The following is a 16,343-nucleotide window of genomic DNA, read 5'->3' on the forward strand; positions in this document are numbered from 1 at the left end:
ACTTCAGGAGGCTTTCCTGAAGCCTAGGGAGAGCTAGAAGAAGGCTGAAAATCAGCTGACCAGTATGCGCATGAGCCCTACAGTTGACATACGGCAATGCCTCGCGTGCCCTCAGATATGGCGCCATGTGCCACCTGGGGCATGCATGCCATAGGTTCACCATCACTGACCTATACCAATCCTAAGGCCCAAACACATACACACATCTATGAAGGCAACTCCTTGTTTTAGTCAGCCACAAAAGGACAGGATAATAATAATCCTGTCCTTTTGATCATCCAAGGACATGGGGTGAGGTATCATCAATATGCCGATGATACCCAGCTTTACATCTCCACCCCATGCCCAGTCAACGAAGCGGTGGAAGTGATGTGCCGGTGCCTGGAGGCTGTTGGGGCCTGGATGGGTGTCAACAGACTCAAACTCAACCCGGATAAGACGGAGTGGCTGTGGGTTCTGCCTCCCAAGGACAATCCCATCTGTCCGTCCATTACCCTGGGGGGGGAATTACTGACCCCCTCAGAGAGGGTCCGCAACTTGGGCGTCCTCCTCGATCCACAGCTCACATTAGAAAACCATCTCTCAGCTGTGGCGAGGGGGGCGTTTGCCCAGGTTCGCCTGGTGCACCAGTTGCGGCCCTATCTGGACCGGGACTCATTGCTCACAGTCACTCATGCCCTCATCACCTCGAGGTTCGACTACTGTAACGCGCTCTACATGGGGCTACCTTTGAAAAGTGTTCGGAAACTTCAGATCGTGCAGAATGCAGCTGCGAGAGCAGTCATGGGCTTACCCAGGTATGCCCATGTTTCACCATCACTCCGCAGTCTGCATTGGCTGCCGATCAGTTTCCGGTCACAATTCAAAGTGTTGGTTATGACCTTTAAAGCCCTTCATGGCATCGGACCAGAATACCTCCGAGACCGCCTTCTGCCGCACGAATCCCAGCGACCGATTAGGTCCCACAGAGTGGGCCTCCTCCGGGTCCCGTCAACTAAACAATGTTGGTTGGCGGGCCCCAGGGGGAGAGCCTTCTCTGTGGCGGCACCGACTCTCTGGAACCAACTCCCCCCGGAGATCAGAACTGCCCCTACTCTTCCTGCCTTCCGTAAACTCCTCAAAACCCACCTTTGCCGTCAGGCATGGGGGAACTAAACATCTCCCCCTGGGCACATTTAATTTATACATGGTATGCCTGTGTGTGTGTCTGTTAGTATATGGGGTTTTTTAAATCTTTAAATATTTTAATTAATTGAATTATTTATGATTTGTTTTACACTTGTTGTGAGCCGCCCCGAGTCTTCGGAGAGGGGCGGCATACAAATCCAAATAATAAATAAATAAATAAATAAATAAACAAACAGTCTGAAGTTAAAAATCAAGAATTCATTTTCTTTTACTACCCTACCTCCATGAAATTTTAGATGCTTAGATAAACATGTTTAGGTTCACCCATTAGTCCTTGTAGCCATTATCTTAAGTTCCAGATCCAGAGGGAGAATGAGTGGGGAATAGCAATAGCATTTGAACTTATATACCACTTTACAGCCCTCTCTAAGAAATTTAAAGTGTTAGCCTATTGCTCCCAACAATCTGGGTCCTCATTTTACTGACCTTGGAAGGATGGAAAGTTGAGTCAACCTTGAGCCAGTGAGAATCGAACTGCTGGCAATCAACAGAATTAGCTGGCAATATTGCAATGAGCCACCACAGCTCTTCAAAAGTCACTAATGGAGGCACAGCTGGCAAATCTGGCTCCACATCCACTTCTTTCATTGTTTGACTCCATGGTAACGTTTACTGAAAGATGAACAATTTTTTCCCCTATTTCTTTTGAAGCCTTTTCTATATGTAGTATAATAAACATCTAATACAAAATTTAACAAAAGAACTGAGTGACAAAAAGAATTGAGTTGCTAAAAAGAGATAATAATGGTAGAGGCAGGCAGACTAGGGAGAGGAATGAAACATGGGAAAAGTGAGGTTAAGTTGTGTGGGAGAAAGGGTAAATGCAGAGACAGAAGCAAGGAGAAAATTCCAAACCGAGTTTTCTTCAAAGAAGGAGAAATATATATATAGCAGGAACATTGGGAGGTAAAAAAAGAAAGTCATTTTCAAGAATCAGAGCAATTGGAGACATCTGAAATGGGTTCCTTTATTAAGCTAGCAAAGAAATACATCAACACAAGTGTCTTGCTATTCGGTCTGTGATCCATCCAGATTTTATGTAGGTTGCATCACCTTCTAATACATTACACCATGTTCCAGGAAATCTTACGAGAGTAGAGGATAATATAATAATTGCTCTACCATCATCTAGAAAAGTTCCTGAGTGGAAACAGGTCACCCATTTGTTCAGAGACTATAAATCACAACACCTGGGCCATAGTTTATCAAAGGCACAGAATCAAATAGATTAATCTTTCATGTTACTATAACCCAATAATAGGCATGTTTAAACAGTTTTATTTATTTAAATTCATTATTCCCTGTCTGCTGTGATATTAGGAATGATTAGGATCAAGCAATAAAGGCCTAAATAAAATGGAAATATTTCATGGAGACCATAAAATGGAGAGCTGGAGATAAGGCAAAAGAGGAAGTTGTCTTAGATCTTGTGTGCTTCACTTTTTTCTTATATATGAATTGGGCTGTTACCTGAACAAACAAATGTTTCTGTTACAGTGGCTGATTTGAGCATCAATTAAAATGCATGTCCTTGCTTTACCCCAGTGAATAGAAATAATCTAGGAAGATCACACTTGCCTACTTTGTCTACTGGGTAAAATCAGGATTGAAGTTCCTGCAGAGAATGAATGCTGCTGCTTAGGAAAATCACACTTCTATGATGCATTTATATTCTGAATATAACCAGATTGCCCAAGCCACTAATAAAAATAGTGCTTAGCCACATGTTTGAAAAGCATCAGAGGTGCACTTTTAAAACAATGTCTAAGCCCATGAGGCTTGAAGACGTTTTCCAGCTTCTGAATTGCAATAAGTAAGAGAAGTCCTTTCTCTTTCAGAGCTGTATGAAAGTCTTCACTAGAAAAGCAGAAATGTTTTATTGAGAGTACTACTTTTGCCTGGTTGTTTGCTTGACTAAAACCTACAAAGCTGCTTTATATTATTTGCTACTCAACAACTGTCTTCTTTGACTAGCAACAATTATCCAGAGTGTTAAGCACAGCTCCTTTGGTACAGGGCTATGTGAAATCCTTTCTTTTAAGTGGAACTCTGGACTGAATCTCATATATTCACTAAGGGAAAAAACTGTTTGGTTCTATCACAGGTCTTAGCCATAAGATTCTTTTGCTCTGAACATTATAATTCAGTTGTAATGATAACATGCTTTTCTCTTATATTTTTAACCCTACTTTTTTTTCTGCAGGTTCAGGAAATGTTAAGTTGAGGAATCTACTGAGGATATCAAGGGGAAATGTCTTAAGTACAGTGGTACCTCTACCTACGAACGCCTCTACTTGCAAACTTTTCTAGATAAGAACCGGGTGTTCAAGATTATTTTCCTCTTCTCAAGAACTATTTTCCACTTACAAACCCGAGCCTCCAAAACTGTAACCAGAAAAGGCAGGGAAAAGCCTCCGTGGGGCCTCTCTAGGAATCTCCTGGGAGGAAACTGGGCCTCCAACTTCCCTGTGGTTTCCCCAATTGCACACATTATTTGCTTTTACATTGATTCCTATGGGGAAAATTGCTTCTTCTTACAAACTTTTCTACTTAAGAACCTAGTCACGGAACGAATTAAGTTCATAAGTAGAGGTACCACTGTAATTGGCTGAGGCTGCCAGTGGTTAAGTCTTTCTATTTCTGTATTTTTTCCACATCCTAATTTTAATTTGGAACATTTCATAGTAATAATTTGTCATTTTACACCACCTAATTTGTACAGATCTATCAATTTTACAATTTTACATGTGCAAGTAGCATCTAGACAGATTGCTATCTTAAATGGTTTAAATTCAAGACCAACTCTTGTTTCTAAGGATTTTATATACCTGTCCAAATGTTTACATTTTGCCAATCCATTAGAAACCTTTGCCTCTAAGAAATTATCCGTCATTTATTTTTAAAATTAAGCAATTTGCTTTTATTTATGTTTTATAATTGTAACTTCTTTAATATATGCATAAATATGAATATCCCTGACATACATATTTCTGTGTTTTTCCTGATTAAACAGGCTGTGTCACAATACTCAGCAGAGTCTCCATTCCACTGTTATCTTATGTTTTGAGCCAGCTGCACCGGGTTCTATATTCTGCTTTAAAATTGAATCTAAAGACAAGCCCTGTTTTTCTCCATTCTGAAAAATTGATGGCAAAACAGGTGTAATGTTTAAGCTCTGGAGATTTTCTTGGTGTTGTTAATTTTTTTTAATCCTAGGATTAAATCCCTACTGAATGACTTTGCCTCTGCCTCACAAACAAAACCAGAAAAATTCAAGAAAGCACTCCCACTTCCCCGTCTGCCATGACTGACTTTCCAGTCAGCATATAGGCTCTACATACCAAGAAAACATCAAACTAGGGAAGACTACTATAAAATTCAGAGGTGTCAAACTGATGGCCCACAGCCCAAATGTGTCATGCACAGGCCACACCCTCCCCAGCTCCGTGAATGGGAAAAACATTGTGAAATGTCATGTAATGGGAATGTGACGTCGCAAGTTTGACACCTGTGCTATAGATCAATCTGATGTGGAGGACTGATATAATAATGGTTTCTTTACAATGGACTTGGAGAACCAAGTGACACTACAAAAGCCACAGTAATCAATTGAACAAAGAAAGACAAGCAAGATTTTCTTCCAACTAATTAACATTTTCCTCTGATTTAACTTTGCAACCCCTTTTAAAGGGGCAAAGAAACACCTCTTTTCTGGAAATGGTGCCTGAGAAAGAGATGAAGCATTTGTTAATTATTCGGTTCTTCCTCAATTTCACATTATTGAGCTGCTTAATAGGAAAATATGAAGAAAAAAGGAGGGGATGGACCAGTGCCTCCGGATGACTTACAGAACTTTCTGTGGGCTACCAAGTGATTGAAATTCTAGGAAGCTACTGTTTAGGTTATTGAAAACCAAAAGCTGTCACTTCCAACATTATGGATGAAGCCACAAATGAGAGTTCAGCTCTTTCACTGTGACTATTGTGCCAATTTACTTTTGAGTTTGTAATCCATAAATAAGGTGGATATTTACAGCTGAAAAAAAATCCCTACAAGCTATTTGTGTTTGCATATGTAAATATTTTAATGCATTGATTCAAAAACTTTAATTGAGAAAAACAAGCTTAGGTTTGCTCATTTGTTATATATTCACTCATTTCACCTGTGCTAATTGAAAGCTACTCATTATTTTGACACAGAAGGCAAACATTAAAGTAGCAAATAAATACTGCAGGAGGAAAATAAAATGAGATTAAAAAATCTATTTTGGTGTCTTTATATGCTGAACTGCATGATGTTTTCTTTAGATTTGGTTTACTACTTTGTGGCTTGCTCAATAAATCACGATGAAGCAATTTTTAATTTAGTATACAAAGAAGCAGGAGAGTGAAACCTTTATTTTAATCAGAAATTTAGCTTATATTAGAACACCTTATTTGGGTCAGACTACAAAAACCACTCCACAGTTGTATTACATAACACACAAACTGTAGCTCTTCATCCCTATCAATTCCCCTGGTTGATAGAGTAGTCCAGTGATGGCGAACCTTTTTTTCATTGGGTGCCAAAAGAGCATGTGCACGCACTATCGCACATGCATGAGTGTCCACACCCATAATTCATTGTCTGGGGAGGGCGAAAACAGCTTCCCTCACCACCACCACCCCAGAGGCTCTCTGGAAGCCAAAAATCCCAGTCTCTGTGTCAGCCAAAAATCAGCTGGCCGGCAACACATGCACTGGAACTGAGCTAGGGCAATGGCTCACACGCTAGCAGATATGGCTCCACATGTCACCTGTGGTACCCGTGCTATAGGTTCACTATCACTGGACTAGTCCAAAGTTTCTCAATCTGAGCAATCTGAAGATGCATAGATTTATTGCCTGGGGAATTCTGCCAGTTTATTTATTTATTCATTCATTCATTCATTCATTCATTCATTCATTCATTCATTTATTAGATTTGTATGCCGCCCCTCTCCGAAGACTCGGGGTGGCTAACAACAATAAAAAAGACAATGTAAACAAATCTAATGTTAAAAATAATCTAAAAAACCCCAATTTAAAGAACCAATCATACATACAAGCATACCATGTATAAATTCTATAAGCCTAGGGGGGAAAGGAAAATTTCAATTCCCCCATGCCTGACGACAGAGGTAGGTTTTAAGGAGCTTGCGAAAGTTGAAGTCCACTATATTCAGGATGTTCAGATTAAAAAACACTGGACTAGAGCAGGAGATGCTCTGGGACGATGTTACTCCAGTGTTCCAAAAATTAATAAAGGTGATGACTATTATACTCCAAAAGGAGAAAAATCCAGGCTATTAGTTAAAATGTAGGTATTGTCTGTAGCCTGAAAAACCAATTGACCACGGCCATTTTTGAATCAGGAATAATCTGTCATCTCATTGCCTTTTGGAAAACATGATTATTGCTAAGAAATCAAGCTATATCCAATTATTTCCTATGAGCATTTGCTCATTTGTGATATTTATTATCATCATTCTAGCTCAGGGTTGTCAAACTTGATTTCATTGAGGGCCGCATCAGGGTTGTGTACTCTGGGTACCAGGGTGTGGCCAGGATGGTCATGGCCAGCTCAATCTCACTTGTGTCAGCTGCGGATGTGGTGGCTTGAGTCTTTTGCCAGGGAAAGCAGGCTCCTGAGCTCCGTTTTCAGCTGCTACAGCCTCCTGAAACCCTCTATCAACAAAAAGGCCCTCCTGAGCTCCATTTTCAATGCAAAAACACCAAGGGCCATGCTGTTTCCAGGGCAGCCCTGTGGGCCAGATCTAAGCCTTAAGTTTGACATCCATGTTCAGTGAAGGCCTACCAAAATATCTACTACCACACTGTGGGTCTGGCTTATGCATTTTCTTTCTACATCTTTCAGTGCAAATTAGGTGCTCTGGGGTGGAGCTCCATTTTCACTACCACACTGCATCCCACCCACCCCATCCGGGCAGTAGCTCACCCCTGCTCCTGTTCCAGGGTGAAATGCTACTTTTTCAGACTGGTTCTGGTGTCCGGGTAGGGAAAATTTTGATTAGTTCTGTTGTGGCCCATCCACATCCCATGCAATTGGTCATGGATCCCGAGGATCAAGAGATGGTTGTGGTGCGATACCATCAACCCTTGCACCTGAGTTAGTGAGGAGGTTGGAGAGGATTTGGTGTCAGCGGCTGAAAACCATCCAGGGCTTTCTGCATCTCCCAAGGTGCATGTGAGTGACTCAGGAGAAGAGGAAGAGCCTCTTCTTGATGCTAGGGCACACCGAGCTGCCAGAAGGCAGGAGTGGCTAAGCAAGAGGTGGTCTCTGCCTGAACAGATCTGTAGAACAATTGACCATGCCCTAAGCCTTAGATTATTTAAGGCTTAGTCATGTCATGATTCATTGCGGAAGTCAACTTTTGTTTGTTCCAGATGTTCACTCGGAACTTCTCTCTTGGACATTATTGTTTCAATGATGATTTACAAACTGGCAATTTGGACTAATTATATCTGGGTTTCCTGCCATCTCACAGTAAGTCTGTGGAGGATATCTGTGTGATCAAAGAAATTATCTGTTTCTTTTGGTTTCTCCCTGGACTCTGGCCTGTTGTTGGGACGCTAATTACCAGCTTGCACTGAACAGACTGATTTTCTGAACTTGTATACTGCTCACTGGTCATAAAATGTTAGAAGTAAATACTTAAATCTTGTAAAATCAGTATGTGGGGGGCCTATTTTCTGGGGCGGGGGGGTTTCGTCACTGGGACAGAACAGGTTCAGAAAACTGGTAGACCTAGACCACCTGCCCTCCCCCTCCTCTCACATCTCCTATATTCTATGGTTTATTAGCTCAGCTGATTCTCACAGCAGAGTGGATTGCCACCTCAGTTGAGCTAAGAAACAGCAAATGAGATAATAATAATAATAAACTGACACTTTGTGCCACTTCTTTCCTTTCTCCACCTCCTCCCAGCAGGGGAAGGTATACTAGCTTTAATGAGATGTCTGGGTGTTCAGCCAGGAGCAATTATCACCTCATTAAAATGTTGCAAGCTGCAAATCACCTTGCCTGAAGGAACCTACCCATTGAGAAATTGACTCAAGAAGAAACTGCCTTTTGCTTCCTCTGGAGCAAAAGCAGAGAGCCTCTTCCAGTGAAGATTTCTCTGTGTCTTCTATTTTTCTTCCACAGAAGAGCAAAAAAGACTTTGAGTGGGACCCTATACTATTTCAGAAAAATGGCTGTCCAGTCTTTTCTTAAAAACTTCCACTGATCAAGCACCCCAAAGTTCTGGAGACACACAGTTCCACTGATTAATTGTTCTCACTGTCAGGAAGTTTCTCCTTAGTTTTAGGGTGCTTCTCTCTTTGTTCAGCTTCCATCCATTTCTTCTTGTTTTGCCTTCTTCTTCTTTGGAAAGTACATTGTCTCCCCTTCTTTGTGGCAGCATTTTAAAAGCCTGTTGCCTATCACACTCTTGGGCAAAACATGTGAGCCATTTCCTCCTTTCAGTGGTCCATGAAAGTACATCTATACTATGTGGATAATAAAGTTTTTAAAAAGTGAACTATAGACATGTTGATGCTGGGTTTGACAAGGAATGACTTGAAGGGGAGGGGCCAGGTGAGGCACCCCTTGATGTGAGTGATATTGAGTTGGACATGCCCACCCGGTCACATGACCACCAAAGCCATGCCCACCAAGCCACGCCTACAGAACCGGTAGGGGAAATTTTTAGATTTCACCACTGCCTTGTTCTAGCCATTGTCTCACCGCTACAGGATGAAGGCCTCTTACACCTGTTTCCAACCAATTTATCGTATCTTCAAAGAAAGCTATGAAACCAGAGTAAGTTTCTAGTATCTTCCTTTTGATTTAAAGCATCAGTCTGAGTCTATGGAGATGGGTGGCATACAAATCTAATAAATAATAATAATAATCAGTGCCAAAGTCATGGTGTCACATTGCCATCATTTGATGTTTCGTGAGGTAGAGTGGGAATGGCCTGCATGTGATGCATCCAGCCCACAGGCTACCAGTTTGACACTGTTATTTCAAGGTGCAGTGGAATTTTGTGGAATGGATTTGAAACTTGTGATTGGAACATTTGAAATGAAAAATAATGAGCATGGATAGTTTCCCACTCACTACTGAATAGAAGCTACTGGCTAGCTCACGATGAGGAATGTTTAGCTGAAAATGCTTCTGTGTCACAAGAGTTAGTACTATGTACAAGACAGTTGGGTGTGCAATATATAAACATGCTAATAATGAATGTCTGTGTGTATTGAAGTACTATAGCTTTAAGAGGTAGTGTTGCAGGTTGCCATAAGAGGGAGCCAAAAAGCATGAGTCTCTCTCTCTCTGCTCTCTCTGCTCTCTCTGTTCTTTCTGCTGATTCACTGTGACTGATGTAGTAACCTCTGTGTGTTCAATGGTAATTTAATATACAGTATTTGTAAGCTGTAGTGTATGTCTGATATGTAAGACAAAGAGAGGCTTGTAGTAATATTCTTGTATTGAGAGTTATTGACTGATTTGAATGTGAATGACTGAACTGTTTAACTTGACTGTGCTATTTCTAAAGTAAACACTATTTATAAACTTTAATGTATCTGCTTTTTATGGCTGATTGCAGATCTAACCATTGTAGAGACAAAAGACAACGGATGCAAAAGTGTTTGAATACTGACTATTAAATAGAACTTATTCGTAAAAAATTGCTGACATTGGAATGCTTTATTTATTTGATTTGATTTTTACAGCTGTCCATTTGAACAGGTAACTCTGGGTGGTGTACATCATTATTATGGTTTACTCTACTAATGCTTTCAATATAAAGTACATATCAGATTGCCTAATTAGCTTTACACTTGCTTACCTGCTGAAGACTTGCACAACCAAAGGTAGAAGGGAATTGAATATTAGTTCACTAACGTACAGCATCGCTCTTTTCAGTTTTGCAAATTCTAGGATAGTCTGACAGATACTTATTTCTGGAAAACTTTTCACAGTTCTAAGCTGACAGAGTTAAATGTCCCATCACTGAAAAACAGAATTTGGCTATAAGCAAATACAAAACCAGTTCCCTATCACTGCCAAAAAAATGTCCCATTCCAGAATCTACTTCTTAAAGAGATTTTGTATTTCTCCTGTTTTTCTTTTTTAAATTAAGTCCTTTAAGGAAAAGACAGGTTACAAGCGGTGTGCCACAAGGGTCTGTTCTGGGTCCTATTCTTTCTAATATGTTTGTGAGTGACATAGGGGAAGGTTTGGTAGGGAAGGTTTCCCTATTTGCCGATGACTCTAAAGTATACAATAGGGTTGATATTCCTGGAGGTGTCTGTAATATGGTAAATGATTTAGCCTTACTAGATAAATGGTCAAAGCAATGGAAACTGCAGTTTAATGTTTCCAAATGTAAAATAATGCACTTGGGGAAAAGGAATCCTTAATCTGAGTATTGTATTGGCAGTTCTGTGTTAGCAAAAACTTCAGAAGAATAGGATTTAGGAGTAGTGATTTCTGACAGTCTCAAAATGGGTGAACAGTGCAGCCAGGCGGTAGGCAAACCAAGTAGGATGCTTGGCTGCATAGCTAGAGGTATAACAAGCAGGAAGAAGGAGATTATGATCCCGCTATATAGAGTGCTGGTGAGACCACATTTGGAATACTGTGTTCAGTTCTGGAGACCTCACCTACAAAAAGATATTGACAAAATTGAACGGGTCCAAAGACGGGCTACAAGAATGGTGGAAGGTCTTAAGCATAAAACGTATCAGGAAAGACTTAATGAACTCAATCTGTACAGTCTGGAGGACAGAAGGAAAAGGGGGGGACATGATCGAAAAATTTAAATATGTTAAAGGGTTAAATAAGGTCCATGAGGGAAGTGTTTTTAATAGGAAAGTGAACACAAGAACAAGGGGACACAATCTGAAGTTAGTTGGGGGAAAGATCAAAAGCAACATGAGAAAATATTATTTTACTGAAAGAGTAGTAGATCCTTGGAACAAACTTCCAGCAGACGTGGTAGATAAATCCACAGTAACTGAATTTAAACATGCCTGGGATAAACATATATCCATCCTACAGAAAATAGTATAAGGGCAGACTAGATGGACCATGAGGTCTTTTTCTGTCATCAGACTTCTATGTTTCTATGTTTCTATCCTATTGTTACCTGTTTACAAAAAAAAATTGATTCTGCAAGAACTTCCATGAATAAAAGGCAGGATTGAATTTTACTTATTTCTTCTTCCCTCCCAGCCTCCACTGAATCCTTCATGCTGAAGACCATCAACATTGACAAAAACATTATCAGTCTTTGCACCAACGTCTGCCTACCCAGATCCTTGAGATGCACTTGATAGTGGATAAAAATGCCAAATCAAGCCTAAACATCTGGCTGGCTATGCAATCAACTATAATAATAGTAATTTATTCAACTTGTATGCTGTCCAGCTCCAATGACTCTGAGCAGATGTAAGCATTTTTTTTAAACACCTGTATTTTGCTTTAGCAGCAAATGAGGCGGGGGAGCAAAACCTATCTTTTAAAATGTCTGAGAATGGAAGCAATATAAAGTGGAGAGAAACTACAATCTCAATCAGCCAGAAATACTAAATGAATGCATGACATGAATAACTTCTGGGCATAATTAAAATTTAAGGGACAGAGGGAGAAAATGCAAGGATATCGTTAACTACCATAACTTCCAGCATAGCACGTACATTATTAAGCCCCAAACTGAATCCTAAAAGCTATCTACCCGAGCTTCCTAATTGGCTTATTCAATGAGACCAGCCCCCTTTTAAATGTGTGAAGAACCACTATCTGAGCTCCCAGAACATCCCAGCTTGGCCCACAGCAACTTTGCTTGAAGGCTGGAGAAGGAAAGGAGGTTCTTTAGCCAAGCAGCAGCCTAGAAGACAGGTTGCCCTGGGCTTAGGTGAAAGATATCAAGTGGTATCTAGACGTGTGGCTGAAAATTAGTTGGAATAAAAATGAAAGCTGATAAAAAAAGAACAATGTTACAGCTTTGTAGGCAAAGGCATGGAAAATAAAGAGGTGATAAAATAAGATGGAGTACGTGTTGGAATCTATTCAATATTTTTCATGATCTAGAAAAAAAAAACCTAGGAAGAATGCCCAGGAAATGTTTAAAAGAAAGAAGACAGTGTTCCAAACAAATAGATGCAGCATAAAAAGACCATTTGGGATCCAAAAGGTCTGGCAAAAACAGTTTTTTTGCTAGCAAAAAAAAAAAAAGGCCCTATGAGGAAAAAATGAAGTGAACAAGTGAGCTTTCAGCTGATACAATATTTTTTGATCCCTCCGCACCTTTATATTCTTTTATCTTCATCTGTTTCTTTCTCCCCATTTTTTTCCACAAAAATCCTGCAGGAGTGAATGAGTGTTAAGGGAAAAGCAGAAACCTATAAAAATGCTTTCCATTATTCTGTTCATATCTGATGGAAAGAAGAGCACCCAGAGGTGGTATACTTTGGGAGAAGTGGGAGAGAGAGAGAGAGAGAGAGAGACTACGCCTTCCTTGCAAATGAAAGCCTAAGCAATTGCTGCAAACAAAACAACAAGCCTTGAATTCCTGCCTTTCCCAGAGTTTCTTGAATAAGAAATGTAGAAATGATCATTTAAGTGCACAGATGGGTGATACACCATTTTGAAAATTGGTGATTATAAGCAAGGCCATTAAATTTGGTATATGCATCAATCTATCTGTACTAAATCAATATGTAATGTCTTTTTTGAGCACTTAAGGAGTGGGGCTGCAAAAAACGTTAGGTGCTCTCAGAATAAAAATCACTTCTTGTACTGTATAATCAATTACCCGTAAATAAATAATACCCCTCTGCTACTATTCAAATAACTTGTAAACATAGAAAATAAACCATCGCTACCATTGTCAAGATGAGTAGGAAATCATCTTCTTTGCTAGATAGAATAAAAAATCAGAGCAGAAATCAAATAAAGAAATAAGTAGCTTATGTATTGGGTTTGATGCATTCTTATCTGTTGTGATTAAACTCTGCCTTGGAACATGCTGATAAAAGCATGTGGGATTGCATTTTTAGAATGGAAGCCTAAATATGTTTGCTTAGACATTCATTGCGGTATTATCTCTGGGACTTATTCCCTAGTAAACGTGTTTAGGATTACATCTTTGCAGAATAATAACATGGAGCCCTACTTAGCAGTAAATCCAGCTGAATTCAATTTGTTTTCCTTTGAGATTGGTGAGTCCCAGAGAAGGTTCCTCCCAGTTTGGACCGGTTCACCCAAACCAGTAGCAACCCACTGGTGATGTCATGATGATGTCACAGAACCAGTTAAGCCAGTGGCAGTCAATGGGCACTGTCATCTTTTTGAATTTATTTTATTTTATTTTATAAAATTTTCTTCTGATCAAGTTTCCAGCATTATGCATGTGGTTGCCACTTGTTTTTGACTTCTTTTATTTTTATTTTTTGGCATTGCACATATGGGCACATGCAAAGCGGCACACGCCCACGGGGTGAAGGAGGAAGCAAATCAGGTAAGTTAGAATCCACCCTGATGCATCTTCAGTTTTCCTGGGTACATGAGTGTTATTTTTCATGAGATACTAAAAATGTGAAAAGTAATATGTTAGTTATCAGTGTAGTTTATATTGAAGGATGCCATAGGAAGAAAATTAATAAACTACTAATACTTTCTTCTTTGCATTAGAAGTTCAATTTATATTGGATCACAGTTTTAACTGCTCCTGTCCTCCAGTATGTTGGCTTCAGTTTATGAGCCAGCCAATATACTGGACTGTGATAGAATTAAAGAAACATAGAAGATTGAGGGCAGAAAAAGACCTCATGGTCCATCTAGTCTGGCCTTATACTAGTTCTTGTATTTTATCTTAGGATGGATATATGTTTATCCCAGACATGTTTAAATTCAGTTACTGTGGATTTACCAACCACATCTGCTGGAAGTTTGTTCCAAGCTTCTATTACTCTTTCAGTAAAATAATATTTTCTCTCGTTACTTCTAATCTTTGCCCCAACTAACCTCAGATTGTGCCCCCTTGTTCTTGTGTTCACTTTCCTAATAAAAACATTTCTCTCCTGAACCTTATTTAACCCTTTAACATATTTAAATGTTTCAATCATGTCCCCTCTTTCCCTTCTGTCCTCCAGACTATACAGATTGAATTCATTAAGTCTTTCCTGATAAGTTTTATGCTTAAGACCGTCCACTGGATCAAAGATTTCTACTCTAGTTTGGAGACTTTCTCATTCTTCAACACCACTATTTTCAAACTGCAAATATAAGTAGAATACTGGCATTGCTACAATGACAAATTCTGTGCCATCCTCGATAGAAAATGCTGAAAAAAGTTACTCTGAAAAGGAGAAATAAATATTTCAAGACTACTGGTAACAAAGAATGTATAACGAAAGAAATTTAGTTTGTGGCTATTATTGTTAGCATTATTACTCAAAAAGAAGTTGTAATATTTGATGTGGAACTTCTGAATGTTTTAAATCCTTGTCTGAATTTGATATCTGCAGGTAAAATAGTAACTGACTAGGTAAATTAAACATTAAAGAAATAGCCATATAGCACAAGAGAGTGAGATAAACAAAGAGAATGGGATGTCAATCACAGAAAATATTCTTACACCATAGGGAGGGGGGAAAACCCATGCCTACTGCAAAATCAGAATTTAAAGCATAAGCTATTATGGTATGCAACCTAATAAAGCTCGTGCTATTTTTAGACTTGTGCTGCAGTATCACTCAACATTTGGTTCAAATACAGGCTCATATAAACTTTTACGTCATTTTCCGTCGAACACCTTGTTTCAATTGTTGGCCCAAAATCTCACAGAAACTTTATTGATTTTTACGAGAGCAAATTATACATGGTCTATTCATTCTTTATCACCATGGCAAAGCACAAATAAAAGGATTGGGGGATTTGGTGCAAGCAGATTGGAGCAATGAGTATTTTTATGGCGAACTACAAAGGTAAATAAAATTACTCGAGGGTTAGATTTGTGTTGCATTTTGGGAACATTTGTGTAGCTATTCTGATCTATCAATAGATGTACAATATTAGGAATTGGAATTGGTGCAGTAGATTTATGAACTGGGTTTTGGCCAATCATCGATTGGCACGGAAAGGAAATCAAAGAGAGATATCATAGTCATTGAAAGCTAGATATACAGCTCCCCACGGCTAATATTTTCTCTTTATTGCCAGAAAGCAACATTTTCCACCATTTTCCTTTCCATATGAAACTTGGGGGATAAGCATTAGTTTCTTTTTTCTCCATGCTCCCCCAAGCATAGCATGAACATTGTCAGTTGCTTTATTTATTTTATTTTATTTATTATTATTGTCAAGCATATATAATGGTACCTCTACTTAAGAACTTAATTCATTCCGTGACCAGGTTCTTAAATAGAAAAGTTTGTAAGTAGAAGCAATTTGCCCATAGGAATCAATATAAAAGCAAATAATGCGTGCAAACCCATTAGGAAAGAAATAAAAGCTTGGAATTTGGGTGGGAGGAAGAGGAGGAAGAAGAGCAGGAGGACAGGAACAGGCTTATGCACGCCCCTTAAGGACCTCTTAGGAATAAGGTGAGGTCAATAGTACAAAGTCTTAGGTTAAAGTTTGGGGAGAAACCAGAGTCTGATAGTAGATTCCAGGCACTAATCACTCTGTTGCTAAAGTTGTATTTTCTGCAATCATGTTTGGAGAAGTTTACCTTAAGTTTGTATCTATTGTGTGCTCAGATTAGGTTAACAATTCTTAATGCTTTTTTGACAATATTGTTACAGTGGGCTCTGACATTGATCTCTATTGATCATTAGAGAGGAGTACTCCAAAGTCCTTAACAGAGTGAGGGTCTTCTACAAGGTTGTGCCCATCCAGTTTGTATTTTGTGTTCTGAATTTTTTTCCCAATGTATAAGATAGAACATTTGTTTGAGGTTGCGACTTGTTTGTTTGGGTTTTTTGACATTTGAAGTTGCTTGTTCGTTTGTTCACTTTAAAAAAAGTGAATTGCTTCACAATGTGGAAAGTACACCTGCAAATTACATTTCATGCAGCAACTCACATCAGGAATGCTGTTGTGGGTTGTTGAGCAAACCCATA

This window comes from Erythrolamprus reginae, chromosome 2 (assembly GCF_031021105.1).
Source record: "Erythrolamprus reginae isolate rEryReg1 chromosome 2, rEryReg1.hap1, whole genome shotgun sequence".
Taxonomy (NCBI): domain Eukaryota; kingdom Metazoa; phylum Chordata; class Lepidosauria; order Squamata; family Dipsadidae; genus Erythrolamprus; species Erythrolamprus reginae.